The sequence below is a fragment of the Helianthus annuus genome, chromosome 5, assembly GCF_002127325.2.
Source record: "Helianthus annuus cultivar XRQ/B chromosome 5, HanXRQr2.0-SUNRISE, whole genome shotgun sequence".
NCBI lineage: Eukaryota > Viridiplantae > Streptophyta > Magnoliopsida > Asterales > Asteraceae > Helianthus > Helianthus annuus.
The window spans coordinates 174,556,233-174,573,003 of record NC_035437.2 but is presented as its reverse complement, the minus strand read 5'-3'; positions in this window follow the sequence as shown (position 1 = coordinate 174,573,003).

Here is a 16,771-nt window from a genome sequence, read left to right as displayed (position 1 = left end):
ATGGTGGGAGGGTTTGAAGGGGGATTTTGGTTTCTGTATTTTGGGGAAAACAGAGGAATCAGGAGAGAGATTTAGAGATTGTGATATGGAGAGAGAGAAACAATTCAAATATATATATCTGACTTTTTCTGTAAGAGAGAGAATTAGATTTGACATATAGAGTAAATTACCAAAATATCCTTTTAGTTTTAAAATAATAGTGTATATGTGGTATGGTCTGATTGGTAGAGAGTGGTTCTCATGGTTCTTACAACTGGGGTGGTATTCATTTTAGCGGCTCCCTATATATATATATATATATATATATATATATATAGGGCCATGATCATTTCAGAACCATAAATATTTACAGAACTCGCAGAACTCCTAATAAACAATCATTTTATTTATATATTTTTATGTTTAGGATAATTTTATCATTTATTATGTGTATTTTTACGATTACATACATGTTAAGAGTAATTTTATCATTTTTTATATGTAATTTTATAATTACACATATGTAAACAAGGTTTTTTACATATATGTAATTAGTTATGACACATATATATAATTTTGGCAATTAAACACATGTAGATGTAACACCTCGAAATTTTGCGTCCTATAATGTATTGACACGTGTCATAAGTTTACACGTGGATATAGATACTAAATAAGGACTAAAGTTGACAAACATAGAAAGTATGTGAATCCGAGGGTTCAAAATGTCAAACGAGGGATAAAAATATTGTACAGTAACCCTAAATGATGCTCGTACCTTCAAACGAATGAATCATGGATCATACAGAACGAAATGTGGAAGAAAGTGAGGAATTACAAACTACAGGGGTCAAATATGTCAACATGTTTAAGTTATACCTCTAAGTGACCTTTTGACAAACCCGAAGCTTTGTAACGGTTAATTATGCTCACTAGAATACTTGACAAAAATTTCAAAAAGTTTCGTTATCGTATGAGCAAGTTGTGATCAAATTCGTATGCGAGGGATTAAAGCGTCAACGTTGAAAGTTAGGACTTTTCGGGTAACAATAAAGTTAACCGGGGACTTAACAAAATGGATACATGTCTTGAAGCCCCTAAACATCAATTTGGAGGGCTCAAAGTGCAAGAAAATGATGCCTATTCAAAGTTTGAAGAGCCAAGGACCAAAGCGTAAAAATCAGAAAATTTAAGATTTGGTGCAGAAGGGCTTAGCGCGACGCGAGGCCCAAGGGGGGGAGGGTCTTAGCGTCACGCGAGGGCCTGTCTGGTCCGATTTTATTGGATTCTTGTCTGCCATAGCCCTTGTAACCGACTTAGATCCATTAATGATGCAGCATGGGCGCCCCTACATGCTTTGGAGCCCTTAGGGACACTTGTTGATGATCAATGATCAAATGTAGCCTTAGTTGTCAACAATCTAGTGACTTATAAGCACTATATAAGGCCTTCATGTGCAACATTATGTTCACAACTTCAATCTGCATTTATGAAGACTTCTGGAGCTCCAAAGGAGAACCAAGCCATCCCTAGTCGTGCATAGGACTTTGGTAAGCACCCTTAACCTTTCTTAGTTAAGTTTTTGCTTAGTTATAGCTTAAAAGTCAAACCGTCGTAATTAACGGTTGACTTAGCGGTTAATCACAAATGGTCCAGTGATTAGCCGAATCAAAGGTAGTTATATGTTGGTAATCATGTGGGCTTTAAACCCTTAAAAGGGCACCCCCTGATTCCCACTCTAACTAGTCCAAATGTCGAGTCAAACTTGCTTAGAAAAAGTCAACAGAATGCTAACTTTCGATTTTATGCATAATCAGTAATGTTGATGGCGTGTAACCTGTTTTGACACTCATAAAACATGATAATAAATATTATAATTGGTCTAAGCTTGTTTGATCCGACCATTTACTATTTTGACCCGGTTCGGAACCGAAAGTCGCAAAGCTTTGACTTTTGCTTTGACTTCAGTTCTGACCCGTTATGGTATGATTTAGATATGCCTTAGGACTCTCTTAGGACCAGGTTACATGATGGTACAACCCTCTGTGACCGGTTCGTTGTTTGTCCGAGTCTTTTGCACATTTCCGTTAAACGCCTAAAAGTTGACCATAACGCCCTTCTCACTTTAAGACAAGAATTTTGGACATGTGAAAGGACAATAACCTTAGTTACTGATTTCTAAGCATGTCCCTAAAATTTCACGTCAATCCGAGGTCTAGAATAGGAGTTATGCTAAATAGCGCAATTACGGAAACTTTAGTAATTAATCGGCGCAATTAGCATAAAGCCTATCTAAACCCAAATTTCGACACCAAACCTTTTACACACTGATGTAAAATAATATTTTGAGATTTTTAAAGATTTTTAATTATTTTTAACCTGCACATAACCTGCGGTTATGGCATCGATTCGGTAAATACCGAATATACCCTTTTCGGACATAACTTGAGTTCTACATGGTATTTTGACCCGATCCTAGTTGCTACTGATTTCAAATAATAAATAGAGTATTTTGGACTTTATAAACTGTTCGGAAAACTCAGATTCTCTGTAGAACTCGGAAATCTCTTTTATAATCTTTAAAGAGACTGAAATACCCCTTCGGGGCGTATATTGGATTTAAACTCATTACGGGCATTATGGAAGGTATCCTACTGATACCACAACCTCTTTAGAGTATATTAACTTAGGAAACTTGTGTAGGACTCTTACGGTTACCCGTTACGCCTTTTGCGCGCACGGTTCGGTTTATGTAACTAGTTTACGTAAACTAGCCGAAACGGGTCAAACCTTATCATTTTCACTTCAAAATCCAGAGTGTGGTTATTATACCCATATAAAACAAGTCTTCAAACTTGTTGGGTTCAAACCACATTCCATTCCCGGTTTTCGCCTTTCACGCGATTAAACCGTATTTATCCTTTGAAACTGACCGGTCTAAGCTAAGGCTAAATTAAAGACCCGTTAGGATTCTAATAGGTTGTTATAAACCTTCGTTCCAGAATAGGAGACCAGTAGAAGATACTTGCATTTGTTTATTGAGGTTATTACTTGCTCAAGTAAATACTTTTAACTTATTTTCCGTTATACGGGCTTGGGTTACGGTATATAAGATACCGCTTGGTCGGGCAATTGACCCCAACTCATTAGTAGTTGGGTGTTTCCAATGTGAGCCGTTTAAAAACTTGTTTTGTTGGCTTTACGCCTTTGGGAGCTTAATGACCATGTCCCAGATATCCTTGGCATCATTTTACGAAATGGCCACGACCTCGACACGCGGGTGTAGGCGTACACCCGACAATGTGTCTATAATTATAAAGGTATAACCGTTGGTTTTCCCGCCACAGCATTATGCTTTGTGGCGTGTCTATTAACCTTAAACCCGGCACGACCCGGGCGACTGAACGCATAGGGAACATGTAATTCTTTTACAAGATTTAATTGATAAATTATCCCAAGTTATAAAGAGTTTGTGCCTTGTGCATTCAAATCAATTTTTTTAAACCTTTTTACAAAAGTGTCGGTTGAATGTATTTACCAGTGTAAACTAACGTATTTTCCCCAAAAAGATTAAATGCAGGTTCTGTACGAAATAGGCTGGCCACTCCTTAGCATCGTTAGAGTCTCGCAAGCTTGGGATGTCACTATCTGTTGAACAATATTTCTATTTTTATTTTGATCCCCTGTGGATTTATTTCGACTACTTGTGATACTTGGATCTTACATTCGATGGTTGAAATATATCAATCTTTATGCTTCCGCTATGCATTTATATATTGTGTGGTTTGACTATATTGTTGCCAACTACGTCACGGTAATCCCCCACCGGGCCCACCGGTGAAACACGTGGAAATCGGGGTGTGACAGGTTGGTATCAGAGCCAACGTTGAGTGAATTAAACACTATCCCTATGTGTTTAATCTCAATGACACAAATGCACATACTCGAGTCTAGACAAGAACATAGGACAAATTCGAATTGTTATTCCAGTTTTTCTTTTATTGTTTATTGTAATTTATAAATTTGTTAAGTAGGAAATATGCCACCAGCAATTAGAAGAGGAGGAAGAGGCAAAGGGCCGATCACTACTCATAATGATCACGAGGCCGGACCTTCACATATGCGAGCTCCTTCCAGCACAAGAAGTGAAGAACCTCAGAGGCGTAGGAGGAACCTCTTTGAGCCCGCAAGGCGGTCTACCTCACACAGTTCGACACCTTCATACCGTCACTCTTTTGGACCAAATTCAGAGAACGAGCCCAGTAACCCTCAACCTTCGTTTATACCTCTCCAGCGATCTGTTTCGCACCGTTCCTATGGCGATCCCACTCCTTTCTTCCAAGGCCAGTTCAACCCGGCTGATTATGTCCAAGAACCAATAGGTTATAACCCTTTAGGACCCGGAGACCATTTCTCCGAGGATAATGCGGTAGATATGGACGAGGACACGGATCCCATAGAACCTGCAAGAGGTACTCCCAACCATCCTATCGAGATCTCTGACGGGTCATCCTTTCACGGAACACCCTATCAAGGTCCCGACAGCTACCAAGCGAGGTTTAACCAGTGCGAGTGGTACTTTACATCCTCTCACCATTCATCACCTCACCAGCAGCAGCAGCAACAGGATCCCTCAAAGGATTCGCGTTTCGTGGCAGTTACGCCACCGCCTCCACCGCCACCAGTTCAACAAGCACCTCCAGATCTGCCCAGGCGTAGGAGATCAGGCGCGCGGATGCCCACCTGAGGAGGGGAATTTCACTTTAGCACCCCTCGCCACTCGAGTGCAAGTCATTTTCCGCCATTGCCTGAAGAACCACAAATGGGTGAACCTTCGAGCCACCCAGCAGAGGTGAATTCTGCACCAGTTGCACCACCTCCGCCACCATTTGGGTATGATAACCCTATACCTGCGTACGCCGGTTCCACAGCGTACAACCCGTTTGAGCAGCCAGCTCACACGCACTACAACTATAATTATGCGGATGCCGAGCCATACGTGGTAGCGGCCAATTACAACGCCCTCCATCCCGAAGGACCTTATGGAAACCCTTGGGGATTAGGATACGCAGCTCATGGATATCCTACGAGACCTCCAGTTCAACAACCGTCGCAGCAGCCACGATTTTCCCCACCGGAGCAGGAAGAAATCCTTCACCGTTTAAATACGGTAGAACGAGACTTTAAGCAAGAACGTAAGAACAATTGTGGATTCCTTAAAGGGCTAGCAAACCTGTTAAAGGGGAAGAAGAAGCGAGACCATTAGTCTTTATATGTTCTATTGTATTTCCTATTTTAATCAAGTCCCTGTGTGGACATCTATTTGTTTTAGTCCCTGTGTGGACATCTATTCGTTTTAGTCCCTGCGTGGACATTTATTGTGTTTAGTCCATGCGTGGACAATTGCCCTTCAGTCCCTGCGTGGACTTATCTTTTTGTCCCTGTGCGGACATCTATCTTTGTACTTGATCCCTGCGTGGACTTGTTTTCTGTAGATCTCTGCTTAGGTTTTTGTCTATTAAAAGTCCCGTTTAGGGCAGTGAGTAATCATTATTATGATTAATGGAATGTTAAGCTTATAAATTTCATCTTTTTATATACATTATTATATGAAATAAATTAAAAAACATTCCTTATAATTAAGTCTGCCTAAATAAAGAATCTTAATGGTGTGACCTAGCCTGGTGTCGTTATAAGACCCGGCCAAGATGGTGAGACCTGAGTAAAAGGTTCAGATTCCTGTTAACCTCTGTAAACATGTTAACATTCTTGGCAGATGTGATTCGTTAAAATCACACGTGTCATTCTTATATAAGAATCCTTCAGAGGATTCCAAGACCTAAGTTAATGATTTATAAATCATGGGTTAAATCATCCATTAGTGATGTAGTGCCTACGGGCCATACTTATTGTCATATAAGACAACAGACAGTTGTAGTCTATGACTCCCTGTCAGAAAAGGTAAAAGAACTATGGTTCAAACCTTCATGCCTTGATTCTCTGAAATCCTGGCTTATATTATAAAACGTCCTTGTGATTAGGCTTTTGTGCCACTAACAATATTGTTTGTAATTAGGATAAGTTATATTCCAATCCTAAATAAAAGTGAGTAGCAAATTAACCGAATATGGTCTATGTTTACCATGGTTAATGAATTGCCATAAAAGACAATTCCATAATAAACTCCTAAATAAAATTCTGTCATATTCCTTGTAGCAGATGAAGATCTCGATGGCTGACCCAAATGGAGTTAATAGTCAATCAAAGGAGGATGAAAATGACAACGCCCAAATTAATATAACGGGCGCATAATTAAAAGCTTTAGTAGACAGCGCTGTTAAGGCGGCCTTGGATCGGCAGTACGAAGAATATAGCGAGTCTCGAAGCAGGACCCGATCTGCGCCACACTCTAAACCAAAAACCCATTCTGAACATCACAGCAAACCACCCTCGACCCCGTCTAAGCCTAAGAAGGACGACGATCGACACTCATCAAATGAGAATAGTGTCCGACCTAAGAGTAAAGTTTTCGAAGATGCACCTCGCGCCAGGGGTTGCACGTATAAGTACTTCGTTTCTTGCAAACCCCGAGATTTTACTGGGGAAAAGGGCGCTGTGGATTGCATGACCTGGCTGGACGAAATGGACACCGTGGTGGACATTAGTGGTTGTGCAGAGAGGGATGTGGTGAAGTTTGTATCCCAGTCATTTAAGGGTGAAGCCCTAGCGTGGTGGAGATCATTGGTTCAAGCCTCAGGGAAGGCTGTTTTGTATAGCATGTCATGGGAGGAATTTATTGCTCTCATCAAAGAAAACTACTGCCCTAAGCACGAGGTTGAGAAGATAGAATCTGACTTCTTATCATTAGTCATGAAGAACCTGGATTGCCAGGCATATCTCACCAGTTTCAACACCCTGTCAAGATTGGTTCCGTACCTTGTGACGCCGGAACCCAAACAGATCGCGCGTTTCATTGGGGGTTTGGCCCCAGAGATAAAGGCTAGCGTGAAGGCTTCTAGGCCTGCTACATTAAGATCCATGGCGGATATATCTCTGTCTCTCACACTGGATGCAGTGAGGCAGAGATCTCTAAGAAATGCTGACGGTGAGAAGAGGAAACGTGAAGATGATGATTCACGTAAGTCAAGCAAGAAGCACCAGGGGAATCGTGACCATAAGAAGGGATCAGAGACCAAGAAGAATGACCGACAGTCGGGCGATAGGCCCAAGTGCAATGTTTGCAAGAAGCACCACTTCGGAAAGTGCAGATATGAGCAGAAATCCCAGCCGAAGGCATGCGGGATTTGCAAGTCCTCTGAACATAGGACTCTTGAGTGCAAGAAACTCAAGGATGCAACTTGTTATAGTTGCAACGAAAAAGGGCACATCAAGACTAACTGCCCGAAGATAGTGAAGAAGGCTGAAGAAGGGAAAAAGACCAATGCGAAGGTCTTTCAGATGAATGTTCAAGAGGCTATCCAGAACGACAACGTCATAACCGGTTCGTTTCTTATCAACGATGTATTCACAAGAGTATTATTTGATTCTGGAGCAGATAAATCCTTTGTGGATGATAAGTTCTGTGAGTTGTTAAAATTGCCTGTTAAAAACTTGAATGTGAAATATGAAGTAGAACTAGCTGATGGGACTATGGGAACAGTCTCAACTGTTTTAGATGGATGTGTTATATCCATTAGGAATCACTCATTTCCTTTATCCCTATTACCCTTTAAACTAGCTGGTTTCGACGTAGTATTGGGTATGGATTGGTTATCGCATAACCAAGCCCAAATTATGTGCAACAAGAAGCAAGTGGTAATCAAGACTCCGTCTGGAGAACTACTTACCATTCAGGGAGATACTCGACACGGATTGCCTGCACAAGTATCTATGCTAAAGGAATCCAGATGTTTGAAGAAAGGATGTGTCATTTATATGGCACAGGTGACTATCGGTGAGGAGAAACCCAAGATTGAAGACATCCCAGTCATCTCTGACTATCCTGAAGTTTTCCCGGAAGAACTGTCTGGTTTGCCACCAGACAGGCAAGTGGAATTCAGTATCGACATCATTCCAGGAGCCGCGCCTATTGCAAGAGCACCTTATAGATTGGCACCCACGGAAATGAAAGAATTGAGGACGCTGCTAGATGATCTGTTAGCCAAAGGTTTTGTTAGACCAAGTTCATCTCCTTGGGGAGCACCAATCCTGTTCGTCAAGAAGAAAGATGGTTCGATGCGTCTATGCATCGATTACCGTGAGCTGAATAAAGTTACAATCAAAAATAGGTATCCTTTGCCCAGGATCGACGATCTCTTCGATCAGTTGCAAGGAGCGAGCTACTTTTCCAAGACTGACCTAAGGTCAGGGTACCATCAATTGAAAGTCAAGGACGAAGATGTGCACAAGACTGCCTTCAGTACTCGGTATGGTCACTTCGAGTTCCTAGTGACACCTTTTGGGCTCACTAATGCACCTGCCGCATTCATGGATCTCATGAATCGCGTTTGTAAGCTTTATTTGGACAAATTTGTCATTGTCTTCATCGATGACATCCTCATATACTTAAAAAGTCAAGCTGACCACGAGAAGCATCTTCGATGTATTCTTAAGTTGCTTCATCAAGAAAAGCTTTATGCCAAATTCTCTAAATGTGAATTTTGGCTACGAGAAGTTCAATTCCTTGGACATGTAGTCAGTGAGCGTGGTATCCAAGTGGATCCCGCCAAGGTTGAAGCCGTCATGAATTGGCAGGAGCCGAAGATACCTACGGAGATTCGCAGTTTCCTAGGTCTAGCTGGATACTACAGACGCTTCATCGAAAATTTTTCAAGAATTGCTGCACCCCTAACTTCTTTAACTAGAAAGAGTATAACGTTTAATTGGGGCCCTAAGCAGCAAGAAGCTTTTGATATCCTCAAACAAAAGCTAAGCAATGCTCCAGTGTTGACATTGCCGGAAGGAATGGAAGAATTTGTTGTATATTGTGATGCATCGCACACCGGTATGGGTTGTGTGCTTATGCAGAGGGGCAAGGTGATTGCCTATGCTTCACGACAATTAAAAGTGCATGAAAAGAATTACACCACCCATGACTTGGAGTTGGGTGCCGTTGTATTTGCACTAAAGCTTTCGAGGCATTACTTGTATGGCATTAAATTTGTGATCTATTCTGATCACAAAAGCCTCCAGCACCTATTCAACCTGAAAGATTTGAATATGAGGCAACGATGTTGGATGGAAACTCTAAACGATTATGACTGTGAAATAAGATACCATCCAGGCAAGGCCAACGTAGTCGCAGATGCCTTGAGCAGGAAAGAAAGAGTGAAACCAATAAGAATCAATGCCAAGAGCATTGAGATCAAGAACAGTCTGAATGAGAGATTGTTAGTTGCATAGAAGAAAGCTGTGTTAGAAGCTAACTATCCTAACGAAAAGCTAGGAGTAACTGATGAGCAGTTATCCTATGGCAAAGACGGAATTCTGAGATTGAATGGAAGGATATGGGTTCCTGTTTATGGAGGTCTTTGTGACGTTATCCTTCAGGAAGCCCACAGTTCCAGATATTCCGTCCATCCTGGAGCTAATAAAATGTATCAGGACTTGAAGGCAAACTTTTGGTGGATAGGCTTGAAGAAGTCTATAGCCACCTACGTAGCAAAATGCTTGACTTGTGCGCAAGTAAAAGCTGAACATCAAAAGTCGTCGGGCTTGCTACAACAGCCTGAACTTCCCGAGTGGAAATGGGAAATGGTAACGATGGATTTCATCACCAAGTTGCCAAAGACAAAGAAGGGAAACGATGCAATATGGGTAATAGTTGATAGACTGACTAAGTCAGCACATTTCCTACCCATAAAGGAGACTCATAGCTCCGATATACAAGCCCAATTGTTTGTAGATAAGATTGTAGCCCTTCATGGAGTGCCTGTGTCTATCATCTCTGATAGAGATACCAGATACACGTCACACTTTTGGAAAAGTTTCCAACAATCTTTGGGCACACGTTTGAATTTTAGTACGGCTTACCACGTTCAGACAGATGGACAGAGTGAGCGTACAATTCAAATGTTGGAAGACATGCTTCGTGCATGTGCGATCGACTTAGGTGGTAGTTGGGATAACCACCTGCCCTTGGTCGAATTCTCCTACAACAACAGCTACCATACGAGCATTAAGGCTGCACCTTTTGAAGCTCTATATGGTAGAAAGTGTAGAACGCCCGTTTGTTGGGCAGAAGTGGGAGATGTCCAGATGACAGGACCTGATATAATATTTGAAACAACGGACAAGATTGTCCAAATTCGCGATCGATTGAAAGCTGCCCGAGACAGGCAGAAAAGCTATGCAGATTTGAAGCGTAAGCCTTTCAATTTCGAAGTAGGCGACAAGGTATTACTTAAGGTATCACCCTGGAAGGGGGTGATGCGATTCGGTAAGAAAGGCAAGTTAAGACCGAGATACATTGGACCCTTCGAGGTAATCGAACGGGTCGGATCGGTTGCCTATAAGTTAAACTTACCGGAAGAGCTTAGTGGTATCCACAATGTGTTCCACATCTGTAATCTGAAAAAGTGTTTCGCTGACGAATCACTGGTTATACCACATACAGATGTACACATTGACGAGAGCTTAAAGTTCATTAAAAAACCTGTGTCGATCGAGGATCGACAGGTTAAGAAGCTTCGCAGGAAGTATATACCGATTGTGAAGGTAAAATGGGATGCCCGTAGAGGTCCCGAGTACACGTGGGAGGTAGAGTCCACGATGAAAGAAAAATACCCTCATTTGTTTCAAAAAATCTCGAGGTCGAGATTTCTTTTAAGGGGGTGAGGATGTAACACCTCGAAATTTTGCGTCCTATAATGTATTGACACGTGTCATAAGTTTACACGTGGATATAGATACTAAATAAGGACTAAAGTTGACAAACATAGAAAGTATGTGAATCCGAGGGTTCAAAATGTCAAACGAGGGATAGAAATATTGTACAGTAACCCTAAATGATGCTCGTACCTTCAAACGAATGAATCATGGATCATACGGAACGAAATGTGGAAGAAAGTGAGGAATTACAAACTACAGGGGTCAAATATGTCAACATGTTTAAGTTATACCTCTGAGTGACCTTTTGACAAACCCGAAGCTTTGTAACGGTTAATTATGCTCACTAGAATACTTGACAAAAATTTCATAAAGTTTCGTTATCGTATGAGCAAGTTGTGATCAAATTCGTATGCGAGGGATTAAAGCGTCAACGTTGAAAGTTAGGACTTTTCGGGTAACAATAAAGTTAACCGGGGACTTAACAAAATGGGTATATGTATTGAAGCCCCTAAACATCAATTTGGAGGGCTCAAAGTGCAAGAAAATGATGCCTATTCAAAGTTTGAAGAGCCAAGGACCAAACCGTAAAAATCAGAAAATTTAAGATTTGGTGCAGAAGGGCTTAGCGCGACGCGAGGCCCGGGGGGGGGGGTCTTAGCGTCACGCGAGGGCCTGTCTAGTCCGATTTTATTGGATTCTTGTCTGCCATAGCCCTTATAACCGACTTAGATCCATTAATGATGCAGCATGGGCGCCCCCTACATGCTTTGGAGCCCTTAGGGACACCTGTTGATGATCAATGATCAAATGTAGCCTTAGTTGTCAACAATCTAGTGACTTATAAGCACTATATAAGGCCTTCATGTGCAACATTATGTTCACAACTTCAATCTGCATTTGTGAAGACTTCTGGAGCTCCAAAGCAGAAAACCAAGCCATCCCTAGTCGTGCATAGGACTTTGGTAAGCACCCTTAACCTTTCTTTGTTATGTTTTTTGCTTAGTTATAGCTTAAAAGTCAAATCGTCGTAATTAACGGTTGACTTAATGGTTAATCACAAATGGTCCAGTGATTAGCCGAATCAAAGGTAGTTATATGTTGGTAATCATGTGGGCTTTAAACCCTTAAAAGGGCACCCCCTGATTCCCACTCTAACTAGTCCAAATGTCGAGTCAAACTTGCTTATAAAAAGTCAACAGAATGCTAACTTTTGATTTTATGCATAATCAGTAATGTATATGGCGTGTAACCTATTTTGAAACTCATAAAACATGATAATAAGTATTATAATTGGTCTAAGCTTGTTTGATCCGACCATTTACTATTTTGACCCGGTTCGGAACCGAAAGTCGCAAAGCTTTGACTTTTGCTTTGACATCAGTTCTGATCCGTTATGGTATGATTTAGATATGCCTTAGGACTCTCTTAGGACCAGGTTACATGATGGTACAACCCTCTGTGACCGGTTCGTTGTTTGTCCGAGTCTTTTGCACATTTCCGTTAAACGCCTAAAAGTTGACCATAACGCTCTTCTCACTTTAAGACGAGAATTTTGGACATGTGAAAGGACAATAACCTTAGTTACTGATTTCTAGGCATGTCCCTAAAATTTCACGTCAATCCGAGGTCTAGAATAGGAGTTATGCTAAATAGCGCAATTACGGAAACTTTAGTAATTAATCGGCGCAATTAGCATAAAGCCTATCTAAACCCAAATTTCGACACCAAACCTTTTACACACTGATGTAAAATAATATTTTGAGATTTTTAAAGATTTTTAATTATTTTTAACCTGCACATAACCTGCGGTTATGGCATCGATTCGGTAAATACCGAATATACCCTTTTCGGACATAACTTGAGTTCTACATGGTATTTTGACCCGATTCCAGTTGCTACTGATTTCAAATAATAAATAGAGTATTTTGGACTTTATAAACTGTTCGGAAAACTCAGATTCCCTGTAGAAATCGGAAATCTCTTTTATAATCTTTAAAAAGACCGAAATACCCCTTCGGGGCGTATATTGGATTTAAACTCATTACGGGCATTATGGAAGGTATCCTACTGATACCACAACCTCTTTAGAGTATATTAACTTAGGAAACTTGTGTAGGACTCTTACGGTTACCCGTTACGCCGTTTGCGCGCACGGTTCGGTTTATGTAACTAGTTTACATAAACTAGCCGAAACAGGTCAAACCTTATCATTTTTACTTCAAAATCCAGAGTGTGGTTATTATACCCATATAAAACAAGTCTTCAAACTTGTTGGGTCCAAACCACATTCCATTCCCGGTTTTCGCCTTTCACGCGATTAAACCGTATTTATCCTTTGAAACTGACCGGTCTAAGCTAAGGCTAAATTAAAGACCCGTTAGGATTCTAATAGGTTGTTATAAACTTTCGTTCCAGCATAGGAGACCAGTAGAAGATACTTGCATTTGTTTATTAAGGTTATTACTTGCTCAGGTAAATACTTTTAACTTATTTTCCGTTATACGGGCTTGGGTTACGGTATATAAGATACCGCTTGGTCGGGCAATTGACCCCAACTCATTAGTAGTTGGGTGTTTTCAATGTGACCCATTTAAAAATTTGTTTTGTTGGCTTTATGCCTTTGGGAGCTTAATGACCATGTCCCGGATATCCTTGGCATCATTTTACGAAATGGCCACGACCTCGACACGCGGGTGTAGGCGTACACCCGACAATGTGTCTATAATTATAAAGGTATAACCGTTGGTTTTCCCTCCACGCCTTTATGCTTTGTGGCGTGTCTATTAACCTTAAACCCGGCACGACCCGGACGACTGAACGCATAGTGAACATATAATTCTTTTACAAGATTTAATTGATAAATTATCCCAAGTTATAAAGAGTTTGTGCCTTGTGCATTCAAATCAATTTTTTAAACCTTTTTACAAAAGTGTCAGTTGAATGTATTTACCAGTGTAAACTGACGTATTTTCCCCAAAAAGATTAAATGCAGGTTCTGTACGAAATAGGCTGGCCACTCCTTAGCATCGTTAGAGTCTCGCAAGCTCGGGATGCCACTATCTGTTGAACAATATTTCTATTTTTATTTTGATCCCCTGTGGATTTATTTCGACTACTTGTGATACTTGGATATTACATTCGATGGTTGAAATAAATCAATCTTTATGCTTCCGCTGTGCATTTATATATTGTGTGGTTTGACTATATTGTTGCCAACTACGTCACGGTAATCCCCTACCGGGCCCACCGGTGAAACACGTGGAAATCGGGGTGTGACAGTAGACTATTTTTAACATGTATGTAATCAAAGAAATACATATAATAGATGATAAAAAGATCCTAAATACAAAAACTTACATATAAAATGATTGTTTATTAGGAGTTCTGAAAGTTCTGTAGTTATTTAGAGTTCTGAAATGAACTCAACCCTATATATATCTATATGGGTCCGCTAAAATGAGAACCACCTCGAGTTGTAAGAACGGTGAGAACTACATCGTACGGGGCGAGGTGGACCAAATTTTTTTTCACAAACGTAGATTTGTGTATTATAAACACATTTTGAGCACCACAAGTGTATGTTTACGGGTGCCGTAAATTTTCGAATTTACACGACATTTTTTTTTGAATTTTTTTTACAAATGTGTTTATAATACACGCATCTATGTTTATGAAAAAAAATTTTGGTCCACCTCGCCCCGTACGGTGTAGTTCTCACGGTTCTTACAACTCGAGTTGGTTCTTATTTTAGCGGTCCCCTATATATATATATATATATATAATATATATATATATATATATATATATATATATATATATATATATATATAGTGGAGGGTTCAAATGAGAAAAAAAATTTTGTAAGAAAAAAAGAAGAAATTTCAACCAATAAGAATTCTTTATTTTACTTCATTTAATATAAGTATTTAATGTTACTATAATGGTACATTGGTAAATCTACAAAGGTCATTAATCTGTAGTCTTCATCTTTAATAGCTAACTACATTAAATTTTTTGTAGCTTATCTTCAAAAGATATTTTTTTTCAAAAAAATAAAATAAAATAATTTAAAGTGTAGGATAAATTACGAGTTGTATAGGATAAACTACGAATTGTGAAGGATAAATTTCAACATGTAGGATCAATTTCGAAATACGTAGGATAACTTTTGCATGTGTAGGCAAAAAAAATTAGTGTTGAGGATAATAGTCTTTATGACTAATTAATTAGTCAAAAATGATAATAAATAAAATAAGTGAAAAAACTGTTTAATGTTTTACAAATTACCCTTTGTTCTTTTTCTTCCCAATTAATTTTTCTTCTCAAATGAACCTTCCCCTATATATATATATATATATATATATATATATATATATATATATATATATATATATAGGCTGGTTAACGTACAAAATGCCTTAACGTACATTGTGTACGAGATTCATTAACAAAATGTGAAATTGATTTATAACATGCAACTTCCTTTTTTTCCACATGCGAGTTTCCTTTTCTTTAACCCATGCGATTTTAGGTTTTTTTTTAACACGTGTGACTTTCATTGTTTATACTATAACGTGCGATTTTAGTTTTTTTTAACCACATGCGATTTTAGTTTTTTTTTAATCACATGCGATTTTAGTTTGTTTTAACCACATGCGATTTTCATTTTTCAAAACATAACGTGCGACTTTGCCTCGCGTACGCAATGTACGTTAAGGCATACTATACGATATACTTTCTATATATATATATATATATATATATATATATGGTAAATTAAGTAGTTAAAAACACTATATCCTACACACCAAAAATTATAGCATATACACACATTGATATTTATCCTACAAATATCTTACACATATCGAAGTTTATCGTACACACATCAAATTTATCTTTCGCATGAATTAGGTCCCAATGACATGGTGAACAAATCTACAATTTGAAATTTAGAGTTAGCATGCACTGCCTCTATCTCCTTTGATTCAACACGTTCTGTCAAAAATTAACAATCCATTCCTACATACTTCGATCTTTCATGGATGATTGGATTATTAGCTATATGTTTTATTGCCAAGTTATCATAGAAAAACTGGGTTAGGTTACTTGTTCGCAACCCAAGTCTTTTAATAATCCCCAAAGCCATAGCACTTCAATAACTGTTGTGGCTATAGCTCGACACTCTACTTCAGCAAGAAACGTGACACCACCGATTGCTTTCTTGACTTCCATGAGATAGGCGCTCCTCCCAAGTGTAATAGATAACTAATCCTTGATCTCCTAGTATCTCGACACCCAAGCCAATCCAATTCAGTGTAAGCCACCAAGTTCATCCCTCCTTCGTTTGGCAGTAAACTCCCTTGAAAAACTATAGCGTTAAAGCATCTCAACACTTTTATTGTTGCCTCAGTGTGATTCCTTCGAGGATCAACAACGAACTGACTAAGAACATTAATTGTTTATAAGTGATATCTGGTCTGGTTGCTTGCAAGTATGGTAGTCTTCCAATAAGTCTTTGATACTTGTTTGCATAGACCCTTATTTCTTCTTCATTCTTGCCAACTTGGTATATTTCCATGGGAAATGTACCTGGTCTACATCATATCATAGCATAATCCTTGAGAAATTCCATAATGTACTTTCTTTGATTGAGCACAACTCCATCTCGGGTGCATGTTACTTCAATTCCTAAGAAATATATCAAAATACTCACGTCCTTGATACTAAACTTTTCAATCAAAAACAACTTTGTGTCTCTAATCTTTCTTTCGTCATTTCCAACGATAATCGGATCATCGACGTATATGATAGTGGCTACAAAAGAATCATCAGTCTCGAAAATAAACAATGACTGATTGGCTTTTAATTGAGTGAAACCAATTTCTTGTAGAGAAGAGGTGAACTTTTGGTACCAATTCCTCGATGTTTTCTTCAAACCATACAAAGATTTTCTAAGATGCCG